Consider the following 18,782-nt stretch of genomic DNA (forward strand, 5'->3'; position numbering starts at 1 on the left):
ATGGCACTTTGGGAAGTCAGGACCAGGTTAAAAAAATAAACAGTTTTTTTTTACTAGAGACATGTGACTGGAGCTTATGTTTCCGTTTTTTCAAGACTACATAAACATCAACACCTATAATGGTTGTTTTGGCTGTGAGAGAGAGCCCTGTTGAACAGTAGAATGCCTCTGCTAAGTGTAAATTAACAAATGGATGAAGGAAAGATTGAAAAGATTGCCCAACAGTAAGACAGACTTTTGATCTACAAGGGAGTCAAGGGTTATGGCGGTGTGGGAGGTGTGTAGTTGGGGTGTGGCTGCTGGCAAGAAAGTGGAGTTAACACCACAATCATATCAACCAAATGGCGTACTTCCGCTCCTACTCCTTATGAAAAGGTCTACTAAGTGGACAAGCCACTGAGTTTTGAACGTGTTTTCTGGCTGTGGGATATCAAGCAGCATGTTTTGGTGTTTCCAGAAAAGCTGCTTGGAACTGAAGTAGACGGCTGTGTGTGTACGTGAAAAATAAATATCAGGCAATTGCTTTAAAGAGACAAGCTGCAAGCAGAGGAGCTTGGACTGAGGGCTGACCATTGGTGATTAACTTACAGCAGTTGGCTTCAGTGACTGAAAGAGTGATCAGTGAAACCATACCAACAGGATGGTCGTGGATGAGGCCGAGGTTTTTCAAGAGACGACAAAATTGAACCATTAAAGGGAAGATGCATTGCTTGCTATGGATAGGCCATTATGACTTCCATATCTACATCCTGGAGGACAGGTCTTTGAAAACTACCTGAGGGAGTTCCTAATCTTGTTGCACTGTGGGACTGTTCAGCTAATCTTGCTGAATAGAGTGTTCAGAGAATTTGTAAGGACTATCTTTGTTGCATCTGCTAATTAATGTGTAACCTTTATGATTACACCAGTCATGATTTACTTGTGACTTCATGTTTACTTTATGTTGGTTTTGCTTTGAGTGTCAAAGTATGATTTATAAAAGTGAAATCTTGTCCATTTGGTTTATGTTTCCTAAATTGGGGTCAATCGTGGACTTGATTCTTTTGGTTTGTTGCTGATCTCCATGGGGATCATAACACAGAAGTGTTCTCTTTTATGAAATGCTGAGATAATATTGCTAGAAGAAGATTGCTTCCAGTAGATGTGGGGATCAAAACGAGTCAGCAAGGTTACAAGATTAAATAGAAGACTTTGTTACAGAAAACAGGAAAAACCTTTTCACAAGAAGAGTTGAGAAGCAGTGGAATTCAGTTCCAGGGTTAGTGTCTGAGACAGAAACTATGTCACGATTCAAAGTGGATTGGACACAAACATAGGAACATACAAAGTTAGTAGCAGGAGCAGGCCATTTGGCCCTTTCAAGCCTGCTCCACCATTTAATAAGATCATGGCTGATCTGATTGTGGCCTCAACTCCACTTTTGCACCGACACCCGATGCCCTTTTACTCTGTTGTTAGTCAAGAATTAATCTACCTCTGCCTGAATAACATTCAATGATGCTGCCACCACTGCTTGCTGGGGAAGAGAAATTCAAAGACCTTTAAAAAAAAACTAATCTCATCTTCATCTTAAATGGCCGACCGATGATTTTAAACTAAACTTCCTTTCAACATCCACCCTGTCAAGTATCCTCAGGATCTTATATGTTACAACAAGATCACTTCTCATTCTTCGATACTCCAACCTTTCTTCAGAAGATAAGCCCACCCATCCCAGGTATCAGTCAAGTGGACCTTCTCTGAACTGCCTTCAGCACATTTATATTGGTTCTTAAATAAAGAGACCAAAACTGTACATATTATCCCAGATGTGGTCTCACCAATATCCTATACAACTGTAGCAAAACATCCCTATATTTATATTATTCCCCTTGCAATAAACGACAACATTCAATTTGCCTCCCTAATCACTTGTTGTATTTGCATGCTAACCTTTTGCGATTCATGTACCAGGCCACCCAGAGTACAAATTGAGGGGACTCTGGGTGCTTCTTGTCTGCACTGAGTGTGAAGAAGGAAGTTTGGTAAGTGAGTGAATTTTAAGGGTTAATCTCTCAAGACCAGTTTTTGTATTATTTACGTCTAACAATTAATTGAAATTCCTGTTTCAGGTAAGAGGTAAGTTGGGTTTCTTGCAGTTTTAAACAGGGGTATTCGAATACTCTGAGAGTAGCTGTAGTTAGTTATTTAGTTAGCTAGCTGAAACTGGCTTCTGAGCTCTAGCAGAGCTGACACAGCATTGTTCACAGGGTATAAATTCAGGGGACTCTCTATGCTGCATGTCTGCAATGAGTGCTGCTGGAGGCACAGAGTATGAAGAAGGGAGTTTGGTAATTGAGAAAGTTTGGTAAGGAGGGGAACTATAAATAAAGAAGAAAATAAATTTGAGTGCACAGAGTGTAAAGTAGGAGTTTGGTGCGTGATGGAGGGGCTCCTTTCTTTCTTTCTTCTGCCTTTTTTCAGCATCCAGTTGCTGCCTCTCTCTTTGTTACAGGGGAAGCAGTTGATTGGTCAGTAACTGGTAAGTTATTTTGCTTCTCATTGCAATAAAACGATTTTAAAGTTATGTTATGGCAGGGCAGCTCAGCCAAGTGGAATGTACGTCCTGCAGTATGTGGGAAGTCATGGATGCACCATGTGTCCTAGTCGAGCACATCTGTAGGAAGTGTCACAGACTGCAGAAGCTTGAGCTCCGTGTTTCAGAGCTTGAGCGCTGGCTGCAGTCACTGTTGTGCATCCACGAGGCAGAGGACTACGTGGATAGCATGTTTAGGGAGGTGGTCACACCACAGGTTAGAAGCATGCAGGCAGAGAGAAAATGAGTGACCGCCAGGCAGCAAGTGCAGGAGTCTCCTGAGTCTACCTCGCTTGCAAATCGCTTTTCCATTTTGGATACTGGTGAGAGCGATGGTTCCTCAGGGGAGAGCAGCCACAGCAAAGTCCGTGGCACCACAGGTGGCTCAGCTGCAGAAGAGGGGATTAGGAAGAGTGGAATAAAAATAGCGAACAGGGATTCCATATTTAGGGGATCATACAGGCATGACTCCAGGATGGTGTGTTGCCTCCCTGGTGCCAGGGTCAAGGATGTCACTCAGTGACTGCAGAAAATCCTTCTGGGGGAGGGTGAACAGCCAGAGACCGTGGTCTACATTGATACCAATGATGGAAGAGGGATGAGGCCCTTAAAGCAGATTTTAGGGAGTTAGGAAGGAAATTAAAAAACAGGACCTCCAAAGCAGTAATAACAGGATTACTCCCAGTGCCACGTGCTAGTCAGCATAGGAATAGGAGGATTGATCAATTGAACATGTGGCTGGAGAACTGGTGTAGGAGGGAGGGCATCAGATTTCTGAGGATTGGCACCAGTGCTGGAGCAGATGGGACCTGTACAAGATGCACAGGCTACACCTTAACAGGACTGTAACTAACATCCTCGTAGGGAGATTTTCCAGTGCTGTTGGGGAGGCTAGCTTATCAGAAGGATGGGAATCTGAGGGGTAGCTCAAATTGGAAGGAAGTAAAACTGTTAACAGGAGGTAGAAAAGTAGCAAGTGACATTAGAAGGCAAGCAAAACAAAGGTGAGCATCAACTAGGCTTAGAATGTAGAATGTCAAGAAGACAAGGTTAAGGGCACTCTATCTGACTGCATGCAACATTCACAACAAGGTAGATGACTAAAAGGCCCAAATAGAGATAAATGGGTATGTTACAATTGCCATAACGGAAACGTGGCTGCAGGATGATCAAGACTGGGAACTGGATATTCAAGGATAGTCGACATTTAGGAAAGCCAGGCAAAAAGGAAAACGAGGTGGTGTTGTGCTGATAATAAGGGATGGTATCAGTACATTAGTAAGGGAGGATCTCAAATCAGAAGAACAAAATGTGGAATCTGTTTGAGTGGAGCTAAAAAACAGGAACGGGCAGTAAACATTGATAGGAGTTGTTTATAGGAACCAAACAATGTTGATAGTGTGTGGCATGCATTAATCAGGAGATTAGAGAAGCATGTTGCATGGGTAATACGGTATCATGGGTGATTTCAATTGGCATACAGACCAGGTAATGTAATGAGCACTAATGCTGTGGAGGACGAGTTTCTGGAGTGTATGTGGGATGGCTTTCTAGAGCAGTATGTTAAGGAACCAACTAGCGAACAGGCTATTTTAGATCTAGTGTTATGTAATGAGAAAGGGATAATTAATAATCTTGTTGTAAAAGAACCTTTAGGGATGAGTGATCATAATATGATGGAACTTTACTTTATGTTTGAAAGTAAGGTAGTTCAATCTGAAGTCAGTGTGTTAAATTTGAACAGATGTGCAGAATATTTCTTAAATGGTAAATGGTAAGAGATTAGGAATTGTAGATGTACAAATGATTTGGGTGTCCTTGTCAATCAGTCACTGAAAGCTAACAGGTAGATGCAGCAAACAATTAGGAAAGCTAATGGTATGTTAGCCGTTTTTGCAAGAGGATTTGAGTACAGGCGTAGCAAAGTCTTGCTTCAATTGTATAGGACCTTGGTTAGAACACACCTAGAGTGTGTGAGTTTTGGTTCCCTTACCTTAGGAAGGATATTATTGCCATGGAGGGAGTGCAACGAAACTTGTTCCCAGGATGGCAGGATTGTCCTATGAAGAGATATTGGGGAAACTAGGGCTGTATTCTCTGGAGTTTCGAAGCTTGAGAGGTGATCTCACTGAAACAAAATACTTAACGGATAGACAGGGTAGATGCAGGTCAGATGTTTCCCCTGGATGGGGAGTCTAGAACCAGGGGACACAATTTCAAAATAAGGGGAAAGCCACTTAGGGCAGAGATCAGGAGAAATGTATTTATGCAAAGGGTTGTGAATCTTTGGAATTCTCTACTCCAGAGTGCCGTGGAAGCTCAGTCATTGAGTATGTTTAAAGCAGAGATTGACAGATTTCTAAATACAAATGATATAAGGAGATATGAGGACAGTGTGGAAAAGGCATTGAAGTGGCTGATCAGCCATGATCATATTGAATGACGGCGTAGGATCAATGGGCTGAATGGCCTACTCCTGATTCTATTTTCCTGTGTTCCTATGTTCCTATACCTCTGTACTTCAGAGTTCTGCAAACATGCTCCATTTAAATAATATACTGCTTTACTACTCTTGCTGCCAACGTGGATAAGTTCACATTTTTCCACATTATATGCCATTTGCCACATTATTGCCCATTCACTTAACCTATCTATATCCCTTTGCAGACTCCTTAAGTCCTCTTAACAACTTACTTTCCTAACTATCTTTGTGTCATCATCAAATTTAGCAAACATACATTCTGTCCCTTCATCCAAGTTTTTGATATAAATTGTAAATAGTTGAGAGCCCAGCACTGATACCTGTGGCATTCCAGTTGTCACACCATGCCAACCTGAGAATGACCCATTTGGGCCTACTCTCTGTTTTCTGTTGGCTAACCAATCCTCTATCCATGCTAATATGCTACCCCCAATGCTACGAGCTCTTATTTTGTTTAGTAACCTTTGACGTGTCGCCTTGTCAGATGCCTTCTGGAAATATAGCTAAAGCGCACCCACAGATTCCCCTTTATCCACATTGTTTGTTACTTCCTCAAAAAGCTCCAATAAATTAGTCAAACATGGTTTCCCTTTCATAAAACCATTTTGGCTCTGCTGGATTACATTGAGGTTTCTAATTGCCCTGCTATTACCTCCTTCATAATAGAATCCAGCATTTTCTCTATGATAGGTGTTAAGCTAACTGGTCTGTAGTTTCCTGTTTTCTGCCTCCCTCCTTTCTTGAACAGAGGATTCACATTCACTATTTTCCAATCTGATGGGACGTTTTGAGGATCTAGGGAATTTTGGGAAATTGAAAGCAATGTATCTACTATGTCAGCAGCTACTTCTTTTAAGATCATAGGATGACATCCATCAGGACCAAGGGATTCGACTGTTTTTCTCTCCAATGATTTTTTTGATACCGCTTTCCTGGTAGTTGTAATTGTTTGAAGGTCCTCCCTCCCTTCACCTCCTGATTAACAATTATTTCTGGGCTATCCTCTATATTCTACAGCGAACACAAATGCAAAATATCTACTCAATGCCTCTGCCATCACCTTATTTTCCATTATTAATTCCATCGGCCCACTCTCTAGAGGATCAACACACAACTTTTCTTACTCTTTTTCTTTTTAAATGCCTGCAGAAACTATTACAATCTGTTTTTATATTTCTAGCTAGCTTTCTCTGGCACTCTAACTTCTCCCTCCTTATTAAACTTTTAATCGTTTTTTGCTGTTCTTTTATTTGCCCAATCTTCTGACTTGCCACTCATCTTCACAGGATTGTACGCTTTGCCTTTCAATTTGCTACGAGCTTCAACTTCCTCAATTCACCACGAATGGAACGTCCTTCCCTTAGAATCTTTATTTCTCATTGGAATGTTTAGGGTAGGCGGTGGCATAGTGGTATTATCACTGGAATGGTAAACCAAAGACCCATGCTATTTCTCTGGGGACATGGGTTCGAATCCCACCACAGCAGAAGGTGGAATTTGAATTTAATAAATCTGGAATTAAAAGCTAGTCTAATGCTGGCCATGAAGCAATTGTCGATTGTTGTAAAAACCCATCTGGTTCACTAATGTCCTTTAGGGAAGGGAATCTGCTGTCCTTACCTGGTCTGGCCTACATGTGACTCCAGCCCCACCGCAATGTGTTTAACTCGTACATGCCCTCTGAAATGGCCGAGCAAGCCACTCAGTTTTACCTAACTGTGACAAAGTCAATAAAAAGGAATGAAACCTGGCATCGACCTAGGCACCGGAAACAACAACGGCAAACCCAGCCCTGTCGACCCTGCAAAGTCCTCCTTACTAACATTTGGGGGCTTGTGCCAAAGTTGGGAGAGCTGTCCCACAGACTCGTCAAGCAACAGCCTGACATAGTCATACTCACGGAATCATACCTTACAGACAATGTCTCAGACACTGCCATTACCATCCCCGGGTATGTCCTGTCTCACCAGCAGGACAGACCCACCAGAGGTGGTGGCATAGTGGTATATAGTAGGGAGGGAGTTGCCCTGGGAGTCCTCAGTATCAACTCCAGACCGCATGAAGTCTCATGGCATCAGGTCAAACATGTGGAAGGTAAGGTCCTACTGATTACCACCTACCGCCCTCCCTCAGCTGATGACTCAGCACTCCTCCATGTTGAACACCACTTGGAGGAAGCACTGAGGGTGCAAAGGCACAGAATGTGCTCTGGGTGGGGGACTTCCATGTCCATCACCAAGAGTGGCTCGGTAGCACCACTACTGACCGAGTGGCCGAGTCCTAAAGGACATAGCTGCTAGACTGGGTCTGCGGCAGGTGGTGGGGGAACCAATACGAGGGAAAAACATACTTGACCTCGTCCTCACCAATCTGCCTGCTGCAGATGCTCATATCCATGACAGTATTGGGAGGAGTGACCACCGCCAGTCCTTGTGGAGACGAAGTCCCGCCTTCACATTGAGGATACCGTCCATCGTGTTGTGTGGCACTATGACCATGCTAAATGGAATAGATTTTGAACAGATCTAGCAATGCAAAACTGGACATCCATGAGGTACTGTGGGCCATCAGCAGCAGCAGAATTGTACTCAACCACAATCTGTAACCTCGTGGCCAGACATATCCCCCATTCTACCATTACCATCAAGACAGGAGACCAACCCTGGTTCAATGAAGAGTGCAGGAGGGCATGCCAGGAGCAGCACCAGGCATACCTCAAAATGAGGTGTCAACCTGGTGAAGCTACAATCCAGGACAACTTGCATGCCAAACTGCATAAGCAGCATGCGATAGACAAAGCTAAGTGATCCCATAACCAACAGATCAGATCTAAGTTCTGCAGTCCTGCCACATCCGGCCATGAATGGTGGTGGACAATTAAATAACTAACTGGAGGATGTGGCTCCACAAATATCCCCATCCTCAATGATGGGGGAGCCCAGCACATCAGTGCGAAAGATAAGGCAGAAGCATTTGCAACAATCTTCAGCTAAAAGTGCCGAGTTGATGATCCTCCTTGGCCTCCTCCTGAAGTCCCCAGCATCACAGATGCCAGACTCCAGCCAATTGGATTCACTCCGCATGATATCAGGAAACAACTGAATGCACTGGATACTGCAAAAGCAATGGCCCTGACAATATTCCGGCAATAGTACTGAAGACCTGTGCTCCAGAACTTGCCGCGCCCCTAGCTAAGCTGTTCCAGTACAGCTACAGTACTGACATCTACCCTGCAATGTGGAAAATTGCCCAGGTATGTCCTGTACATAAAAAGCAGGACAAGACCAACCCGGCCAATTACCGCCCCATCAGCCTACTCTCAATCATCAGTAAAGTGATGGAAGGTGTCATCAACAGTGCCATCAAGTGGCACTTGCTTAGCAATAACCTGCTCAATGACGCTCAGTTTGGGTTCCGCCAGGGCCACTCAGCTCCTGACCTCATTACAGCCTTGGTTCAAACATGGATAAAAGTGCTGAACTCAAGAGGTGAGGTGGGAGTGACTGCCCTTGACATCAAGGCAGTATTTGACCGAGTATGGCATCAAGGAGCCCTAGCAAAATTGAGGCCAATGGGAATCAGGGGGAACACCCTCTGCTGGCTGGAGTCATACCTAGCGCAAAGGAAGATCGTTGTGGTTGTTGGAGGTCAGTCTTCTGAGCTCCAGGACATCACTGCAGGAGTTCCTCAGGGCAGTGTCCTAGGCCCAACCATCTTCAGCTGCTTCATCAATGACCTTCCTTCAATCATAAGGTCAGAAGTGGGGATGTCCGCTGATGATTGCACAATGTTCAGCACCATTCGTGACTCCTCAGATACTGAAGCAATCCGTGTAGAAATGCAGCAAGACCTGGACAATATCCAGGCTTGGGATGATAAGTGGCAAGTAACATTCGCACCACACAAGTGCCAGACAATGACCATCCCCAACAAGAGAGAATCTAACCATCTCCCCTTTCAATGGTATTACCATCGCTGAATCCCCCACTATCAACATCCTAGGGGCTACCATTGACCAGAAACTGAACTGGAATAGCCATATAAATACCGTGGCTGCAAGAGCAGGTCAGAGGCTAGGAATCCTAAGGCGAGTAACTCACCTCCTGACTCCCCAAAGCCTGTCCACCATCTACAAGGCACAAATCAGGAGTGTGATGGAATACTCTCCACTTGCCTGGATGGGTGCAGCTCCAACAACACTCAAGAAGCTCGACACCATCCAGGACAAAGCATCCCACTTAATTGGCACCCCATCTACAAACATTCACTCCCTCCACCACCAGCGCACAGTGGCAGCAGTGTGTACCATCTACAAGATGCACTGCAGCAATGCACCACGGCTCCTTAGACAGCACCTTCCAAACCCGCGACCTCTACCAACCAGAAGGACAAGGGCAGCAAATACATGGGAACACCACCACCTGCAAGTCACCCTCCAAGTCACAAACCATCCTGACTTGGAACTATATCGCCGTTCCTTCACTGTCGCTGGGACAAAATCCTGGAACTCCTTTTCAAACAGCACTGTGGATGCACCTGCCACGCATGGACTGCAGCGGTTCAAGAAGGCAGCTCCCCACCACCTTCTCAAGGGCAATTAGGGATGGGTAATAAATGCTGGCCTGGCCAGTGACGCCGACATGCCATGAATGAATAAAAAAAAAATTCTGTGTATTCTAAAATATCTCCTTAAATGTCTGTCACTGCATCTCTACTGACCTATCCCAAAACCTAATTTGACAGTTTACTTTTGCTTGCTTTTCCTTCATGCCCTCATAATTCACCTGAATTAAGTTTAAAACACAAGCCTTAGATTCGCCTTTCTCTCCCTCAAATTGAATGTAACATTCAATCATATAATGACGACTGCCACCTCGGAGTGTCTTCACTACAATCAAACAAAGAACAAAGAACAGTACAGCACAGGAACAGGCCATTCGGCCCTCCAAGCCTGCGCCGATCTTGATGCCTGCCTAAACGAAAACCTTCTGCACTTCTGGGGACCGTATCCCTCTATTCCCATCCTATTCATGTATTTGTCAAGATGCCTCTTAAACGTCTCTATGGTACCTGCTTCCACCACCTCCCCCGGCAGCAAGTTCCAGGCACTCACCACCCTCTGTGTAAAGAACTTGCCTCGCACATCCCATCTAAACTTTGCCCCTCGCACCTTAAACCTATATCCCCTAGTAACTGACTCTTACACCCTGGGAAAAAGCTTTTGACTATCCACTCTGTCCATGCCGCTCATAACTTTGTAAACCTCTATCATGTCGCCCCTCCACCTCCGTCGTTCCAGTGAAAACAATCCGAGTTTATCCAACCGCTCCTCATAGCTAATGCCCTGCAGACCAGGCAACATCCTGGTAAACCTCTTCTGTACCCTCTCCAAAGCCTCCACGTCCTTCTGGTAGTGTGGCGATCAGAATTGCATGCAATATTCTAAGTGTGGCCTAACTAAAGTTCTGTACAGCTGCAGCATGACTTGCCAATTTTTTACTCTATGCCCCAACTGATGAAGGCAAGCATACGTATGCCTTCTTGACTACTTTATCCACCTGCATTGCCACTTTCAGTGACCTGTGGACCTGTACGCCCAGATCTCTCTGCCTGTCAATACTCCTAAGGGTTCTGCCATTGACTGTATACTTCCCACCTGCATTAGACCTTCCAAAATGCATTACCTCACATTTGTCTGGATTAAACTCCATCTGCTATTTCTCCGCCCAAGTCTCCAACCGATCTATATCCTGCTGTATCCTCTGACAATCCTCATTATTATCCGCAACTCCACCAACCTTTGTGTCGTCCGCAAACTTACTAATCAGACCAGCTACATTTTCCTCCAAATCATTTATATATACTACAAACAGCAAAGGTCCCAGCACTGATCCCTGCGGAACACCACTAGTCAGAGCCCTCCATTCAGAAAAACACCCTTCCACTGCTACCCTCTGTCTTCTGTGACCGAGCTAGTTCTGTATCCATCTTGCCAGCTCACCTCTGATCCCGTGTGACTTCATCTTTTGTACCAGTCTGCCGTGAGGGATCTTGTCAAAGGCTTTACTGAAGTCCATATAGATAACATCCACTGCCCTTCCTTCATCAATCATCTTCGTCACTTCCTCAAAAAACTCAATCAAATTTGTGAGACACGACCTCCCCTTCACAAAACCATGCTGCCTCTCGCTAATAAGTTCATTTGTTTCCAAATGGAAGTAAATCCTGTCCCAAAGGATCCTCTCTAATAATTTCTCCATCACTGACGTAAGGCTCACCGGCCTACAATTTCCTGGATTATCCTTGCTCCCCTTCTTAAACAAAGGAACAACATTGGCTAATCTCCAGTCCTCTGGGACCTCACCTGTAGCCAATGAGGATGCAAAGATTTCTGTCAAGGCCCCAGCAATTTCTTCCCCTGCCTCCCTCAGTATTCTGGGGTAGATCCCATTAGGCCCTGGGGAATTATCTACCTTAATGCTTTCCAAGACTCCCAACACATCCTCCTTTTTGATAATGAGATGACTGAGACTATCTACACTCCCTTCCCTAGGCTCATCATCCACCAAGTCCTTCTCTTTAGTGAATACTGATGCAAAGTACTCATTTAGTAACTCACCCATTTCCTCTGGCTCCACACATAGATTCCGATCTCTGTCCTTGAGTGGACCAACCCTTTCCCTAGTTACCCTCTTGCTCTTTATATACTATGAGGTCATTAATTGATCCTGCCTCACTGCACAGTACCCGATCTAGCATAGCCTGCTCTTTGATTGGCTCTTCACTGTGCAGCTCTCAGAATCTGCCCTGAAAACACTCTATGAACTCATCATCCTGGCTACCTTTGCCAACCTGATTCATCTGATCTATACGTAGATTAAAATCACCCATGATTATCACTGTACCTTTCTCACAAGCTCCAATTATTTCATCCTGTGTTCCCCGTCCTACAGTGTGGTTACTGTTAGGGGGCCTATAAGCCACTCCCATAAGTGGCTTGTGACCTTTACTATTTCTCATCTCTCCCCTGATTCTACATCTTGAAGTCCAGAAATAAGGTCATCGCTCTCGATTGTACCAACATCATCCTTAATTAGCAGAGCTACCACTCCACCTTTTTTCTAGCTTCCTGTCGCTCCTAAATGTCATGTACCCTTGAATATTCAGGTCCCAGCCTTTGTCATCTTGCAGCCATGTCTCTGTAATGGCTATAAGATCATATGTATTTATTACTATTGGCACTGTAAATTCCTCTGCTTTGTTCTGAATGCTACATGCATTCAGGTACAGAGCGTTTAGTTCTGTCTTTTTGTAAACTCTAGTTTAATCTGCTGGTGCACTCTTAGGTTTGTACACTCTATTCCTTCCTGCCACACTCTGATCATCATTTCCCTTATTGCTAACTTACTTTCTTGCCTTGACTTCTCTACTTAATTTATCACATCTTCTCAATCCTGATCCCTTTCCCTGTCTATTTAGTTTCACGGCCTCCATACTGCCTTAGTTATGTGACCGACTAGAACACTGGTCTCAGCACGGTTCAGGTAAAGACCATCTCAGTGGTACAGCTCCCACATTCATTAGTATTGGTTCTGCCAGTGCCCCATGAATTGAAAACCATTTCTCCCACACCAATCCTTGGGCCAAGAATTTAATTCTCTAATCTTATTTAACTTAGGCCAATTAGCCTGTGAACCTTTGAAGTTCTGCTTTTTAATTCAGAACCTAGCTGCTCATACTCCCTCAGAAGAAACTCTTTCTTAGTTCTACGTATGTCGTTGGTACCTATGTGTACCACGACCACTGGATCCTCCCTCTCCCACTGCAAGTTCCTTTCCAGCCCAGAGCAGATGCATAAATTCTGGCACTGAGCAGGCAACACAGTACTGTGGACACTTGATTTTGGCTGCAGAGAAATGTATCTGTTCCCCTGACTATGCCATCCCCTACTACCACTATACTTCCTATAAACTCCCCCCGCTTGAATGGCTTCCTGTAGCATGGTGCCATGGTCAGTTCGCTCAGCCACCTTGCAGCCCCCGCTTTCATCCATACAGGTTGCAACAACCTCGAACCCGTTGGACAATTGCAAAGGCTGAGTATCCTCCATTTCTATATTCTGGGTCCCCATACCTGCCTCACCCGCAGTCACACCCTCCTTTTCCTGACCATAGACCAAATCAGAACAACCTATCCTAAGGGGCGTGACCACCTCCTGGTACAAAGTGTCCAGGTAACTTTCACCTTCCCTGATGTGTTACAGTGTGTGCAGCTCAGCCTCCAGCTCATAAACTCTGTGCCAAAGTTCGTGCAGCTGTAGACACTTACTGCAGAAATGTTTGCCCTGGATCAAACTGACATCAAGCATCTCCCACATCATGCAGTTGCAACACATCACCTGCCCATAGGTGGATGAAGGTGGAGGTAATGAAGGAATAATAGATTTATTCAATGGGCAAATCCACGGTAAATGGATTTCAAAACAGGCATGTGTAAAGCCACCCACTTTGAACCTACAGAGGGGAGAACAGGGTACTTTCCAAATAAAGGAAAGCTTGAAGCAGTGGACGGCCAAAGAGACTAACAAGTCTAGGTAATTCGACCACTAACAGGTCATGAGCAGTTACATAAAATAATCAAAAATGTGAATAAATGCTCGCCTTATTTCTAGAGGACTCGTACACAAAAGGCCAGAAGTCATGCTTCAGTTATACAAAACTCAGGTTAGGCTACAGCTGAAGAAATGTGAGCAGTTCAGGACACCCCACCTTAGAAAGGATATACTGGCCTTGGAGGGACTGCAGCGTAGATTTATTATAATGATACCAGGACTCCAAAGGATAAATTATAACGAGGGATTACATAAATGATGTTGTATTTCCTGGTATTTCGAAAGCTCAGGGGTGGTTTTATTAACATTTTCAAGATATTAAGGGGAGCAGATAGGATAGATAGAGAGACAGTATTTCCGCTGGTCTGGATGTTCACAACAAGTGCATATAGTCTAAAAATTAGGAAATACTCTACAGGCAAAGGGTGGTAGCAGTTTGGAACTCTCTTCAATCAATGTTGGGTCAACTGTTAAGTTTAAAATTGAGATTGATAGATTTTTATTCACCAAAGGTATTAAGGGATATGGTGCAAAAGCAGGTATATGGAGTCATGTCACACATAAGCCATGATCTGACAGAATGGCAGAAGAGGTTTGAGTGGCTGAGTGGCCTCCTGCTCTTCCTACATTCCTACTTCATCTTCAGGCATGACCCGTTCCCCTTCTGTTGACTTTGTGACAAATTCCAGAAACAATACCTTTAAAATATTTGGGCAGATGCCCATTTCCTATTATACCACATCCGAGGCACAAGCCCCTTTGAGGACACATGCTCAGACTGGAACAATACTACCCAGAAAAGGGGAACCCTAGGCCTGAATCAAGTTGACGCAAGTCATGGGGTCATAGTATGATATCACATAGAAGGAGGCCATTTGGCACATTATGTGTCAGCTCTTTGAAAGAGCTATCTAATTAGTCCCACTTCTCCTGCACTAGCTTCATTGCTCTGCAAATTTGCACTTTTTAAGTATTTATCCAATTTCATTCTCAAAATTACTATTAAATCTACTTCCACCACTGTTTAAGGCAATGCATTCAGATTGTATCAACTCGCTGTTTTCCTCATCTCCCATGCTGGCTCTTTTGTAAATTACCTTAAATCTGTGTTCTCTGGTTACTGACCCTCCTGCTATTCGAAATGGTTTCTCCTTTTTACACAAACCTCTTCATTACATATCAAACCCCTTTATAATTTTGAATGCCTCTCTTAAATCTCCCCTTAACCTTCTCTATTCCAAGAAGACCTACCCCAGCTTCTCAGTCTCTCCACATAGCTGAACTCCCTCAGCCATGGCACCATTCCAGTAAATCTCCTCTCAGACACTGAAACTAAAAAAAGAGGCTGTATGAGGCATGTCAGGTGAATTCGTCATATGAGAACCAGGCCAAATACAATAAGTTGAGTCGGGTGGAGAAGAGGAAAATCAGTCTTGCAAAGAGTGAATATGAGAATAGAATGACAGTCAACCTAAAAGGGAAACCATAAATCTACCAGCTTGTTAGTAGTAAACGGGTAGTAAGAGGCGGAGTAGGTCATGTTAAGGACAAAGCCTTTAGGTAATATATGCTTAGTGGCACAGGGCAAGGCCAGAATTATTAAAGTGTAGTTTGTGTCAGTGTTTACTAAGGAAAAGGAATGTGACAAAATATTAGTAGAAGCAGAGAGAGCAGAGGCATTGGATAGGGTAAAAATTGAGAGTGAGGAGGTACGAGAAAGGCTGGGTATGCTTAGAGTGGATACGTCGATGGTTTGCATCTCCAGTTGCTAAAGGAAGTGGAGATGGACATAGTGGAAAGCTTTGCCATAATCTTCCAAACTTCCCTAGAAAGGAGGAGGTACCAAAGAATTGGAAAGTGGCAAATGTGACACCCTTATTCAAGAAAGGGTGTAAGGACAGTCCTAGCAACTACAGGCCAGTTAGTGTAACATCCTTGGTGGGTAAGATTTTATCAACAATGATCAGGGCGAAATCAATAGGTACTTGGAGAGGTTTGAGTTAATTAAGGATAGCCAGCATGGATTTGTAAAAGGCAGATCATGCTTTGCGACTATAATTAATTTATTGATGAAGTAACAGGGAAGATTGATGAAGAGAATGAGACGGATGTCTATATGGATTTTAAGAATGTGTTTGATGAAGTACCACATAAAAGGCTGGTAAACAAAAGTGAGGATCATGGAATGGAAGGGTCAGTGTCCAATTGGCTAAAAAAAAAAGGTTAAAGACACAAAACAGCAAGTAATGAAAAATGGTTGTTTTTCATATGGGAAGATGGTAGACATTGGTGTTCACCAAGAGGCAGTGCTAGGACCACTGCTTTTTAAGCTATTTATTGTGATGGAAGTCCCACATACCAAAATGGAAAATATGAATTTCGCCATATGGAACTTTACCTGATACCTTTACTGGACATTATTACAATAACTTTTAAAAAGAAGAACAGTGTAGCTAAAGATGACCATGCACAATTTGTATATGATAAGCCAAAGACCAGCTGGGAGACAGAGGTGATTATCCAGTCTAGCTGGAACATTAGGGTGCGCTCTGATTCAATTACCTAGAATTTTCTTCTCAGTGTTGTTTGTCAAAAGCCCTCGACACCCATTGACTTTGAAACAGCCAAGCCGCCCCCCACTGCCCCCCACCAAGTATACCTAAACAACTTTGAATTTCGAGATCATTCCAGAAACTTCTATTTCAAACAAAGTGGTGATCACATGACATGACTATCTGTGTAACTCTGAGAGTTTGTGAATTGTGCTTTAGATGGCAGATTGCAACTGAACTCCAAGAAAGGAACATCTGTCCTCTCTTTCTCTCCAGGAAACTCCCAGGGAAGCCTCGGCTGCAACTAAACCTCAAACTTACAGATCCTCATAGTTAAGAACAAAGAGGACTGATAAAACCTCTCTTCAGACCTCCAGAACCAGAGAAGTAAGATCGAATTGTGCACATGGCCCAGCGAGGTCTTCAAGACTTCAATTTCAACTAAGGACACTATTACAACACTTCTGTATTTAAATTCCATTTTTATTAAGTACTCTATTCCAGCCTTGCAGCCCTGTTTTTCCCCTCTGTATCTATTTGTGTGAGTGTGTGCCTCTCTTATGAATGTGAGCATGGATGCATTGCATATTTTAGTAATTTTAACTGGTTTAGAGTGACAAGCTTCATAAACTTACATCTTTCTTGTTTAAACTCAAGACAACCTGTATGATTGGATCATTTACAGTCATATATTAGAGTGACAGGAGCAAGTGCTCACTGAGTTGGTAAGTTAAATCACCATGTTAAAGGGATAAACCTTGTTGCAACCAAACCAGAGAAGGGGCAAAAGGGGAGCCTGCGACCCCTTCCTTACCTGGCTGTAACATCATAAATGACTTGGATCTCAGAATACAGAGCAGAATTTCAAAATTTTCCAATGATACCAAACTTGGAGGAGTGGCAAACAGTGAGGATAATAGGAATCGCCTGCACCAGGACATGGATAGGCTCGTAGAATGGGCAAGCAAGTAGCAGATGGAATTTAATGCAGACAATTGTGAGCTAATGCATTTCAGAAGAAGGGATAGGCTCAGGCAATATTGACTTAATGACACAGTTCTAAAGTATGTGCAGGTATAGAGGGACCTGAGGGTGCAGGTGCATCAATATTTGAAGTGGCAGGACATATTGAGAGAGTGGTTAGTAAAGCACATGGGACCTTGGGCTGCATAAATAGAGGCATAGAAGACAGGAAGTCATGCTGACCTTTTATAAAGTTCCAGTTAGACCACGACTAGCGTATTGCATCCAGTTCCAGTCATAACACTTATGGAAGAATGTGAGTGTCCTTGACTGGGTGCAGAGGAAATTTACCAGAATGGTTCCAGGGTTGGTGCTTTTTAGTTAAAACGTTAAGTTGGAAAAGCTGGGGTTGTTCTCTGAAGCAAAGGAGATTGAGAGGACATTTGATAGAGTTGTATAAGATTATGACAGGTGTACGTAAGTTAGAGAAGGAAAAGCTGTTCCAATTAAATGATGTAACAAGGACTAGCGGACACGGATTGACGGTTTTGATCAAGAGATACAGGGGGAATGTATGGAAGAACTTTTGAATGCAGCATCTGCAACTCGCTGCCCACGAGGGCGGTGGAAGCACAATCAATGACTTCAAAAGGAAAGAGTTGGGATGCATGTGGAATTCATTTCTAGGGTTAGTGGCTGAGCCAGAAACCGTGTCTACATTCAAAGAAGATTGGATAGGCGGATGAAGGTAGGGGTAATGAAGGGATGTAGGTACAGGGTAGGTAAATGTGATTAAAATTACTTTTAACCGCAAGGAGCTGAAGGGAAATGAAGGTGAATTTGTATGGAGGAGCGGTTTGACCAGGAGGACAGACATTCTAGTATTGCAGCAGGTGTTGTATCTCATTGCAAGGGTGTGATCTGACAAACAAAAGTGACCCGTTAGTGGAATGGGATCGTAACCCAGCATTTTATTGATGCGAAGTGTTCATACGGATGTTGGAATGAGGACTAAAGCAGGACAGTATCCGAGAGCGCCGCTGCGTTGTTTCAATCGATCTCTCGTTACATTGGATTCCAAGTTTCACCTTGTATCGCCACAAAAACCAGCTGCCGCTCACCGGCTGAAGGCAGAAGAATGCCTGCCCCGCGCTTGAAGAGGTGTCTGAGAATAAGCTGGTGACTGGCCAAAGAGAAGATAAGTGGAGAGTTTGTGATCATGCAAAGATCACACACCCACCCAGGAAATCATTTCCAGCACTTTGCCGAGAAAATACAGAAAATAATGGGTAGATTCTGATTGATGGAACTGAACAAATGGCAATGCTGACTGTTGGAATTCCAAGGGATTACACAACTGCCAGTGGATCGGTCCACACGAGACACAGTGGGGGAGAAACTGAGCTGTTTTAGAACATTGTCAATTGCAGTAAAATCTAGTCCTTGTCAGTATTGTCGAGTGTTCCCTAAAGAAGGGGAATTTGGGGAATCCCTTGGGCCCCGAAAAGTAACTTGAAATTAAAATCATCCATTGTCTCACACACTGCCCGGAGTCTCAGTTAAAAATAAATTGACTTGAAAGACATTGAACAAAATAAT

Source organism: Heterodontus francisci, chromosome 35 (assembly GCF_036365525.1).
Source record: "Heterodontus francisci isolate sHetFra1 chromosome 35, sHetFra1.hap1, whole genome shotgun sequence".
NCBI lineage: Eukaryota > Metazoa > Chordata > Chondrichthyes > Heterodontiformes > Heterodontidae > Heterodontus > Heterodontus francisci.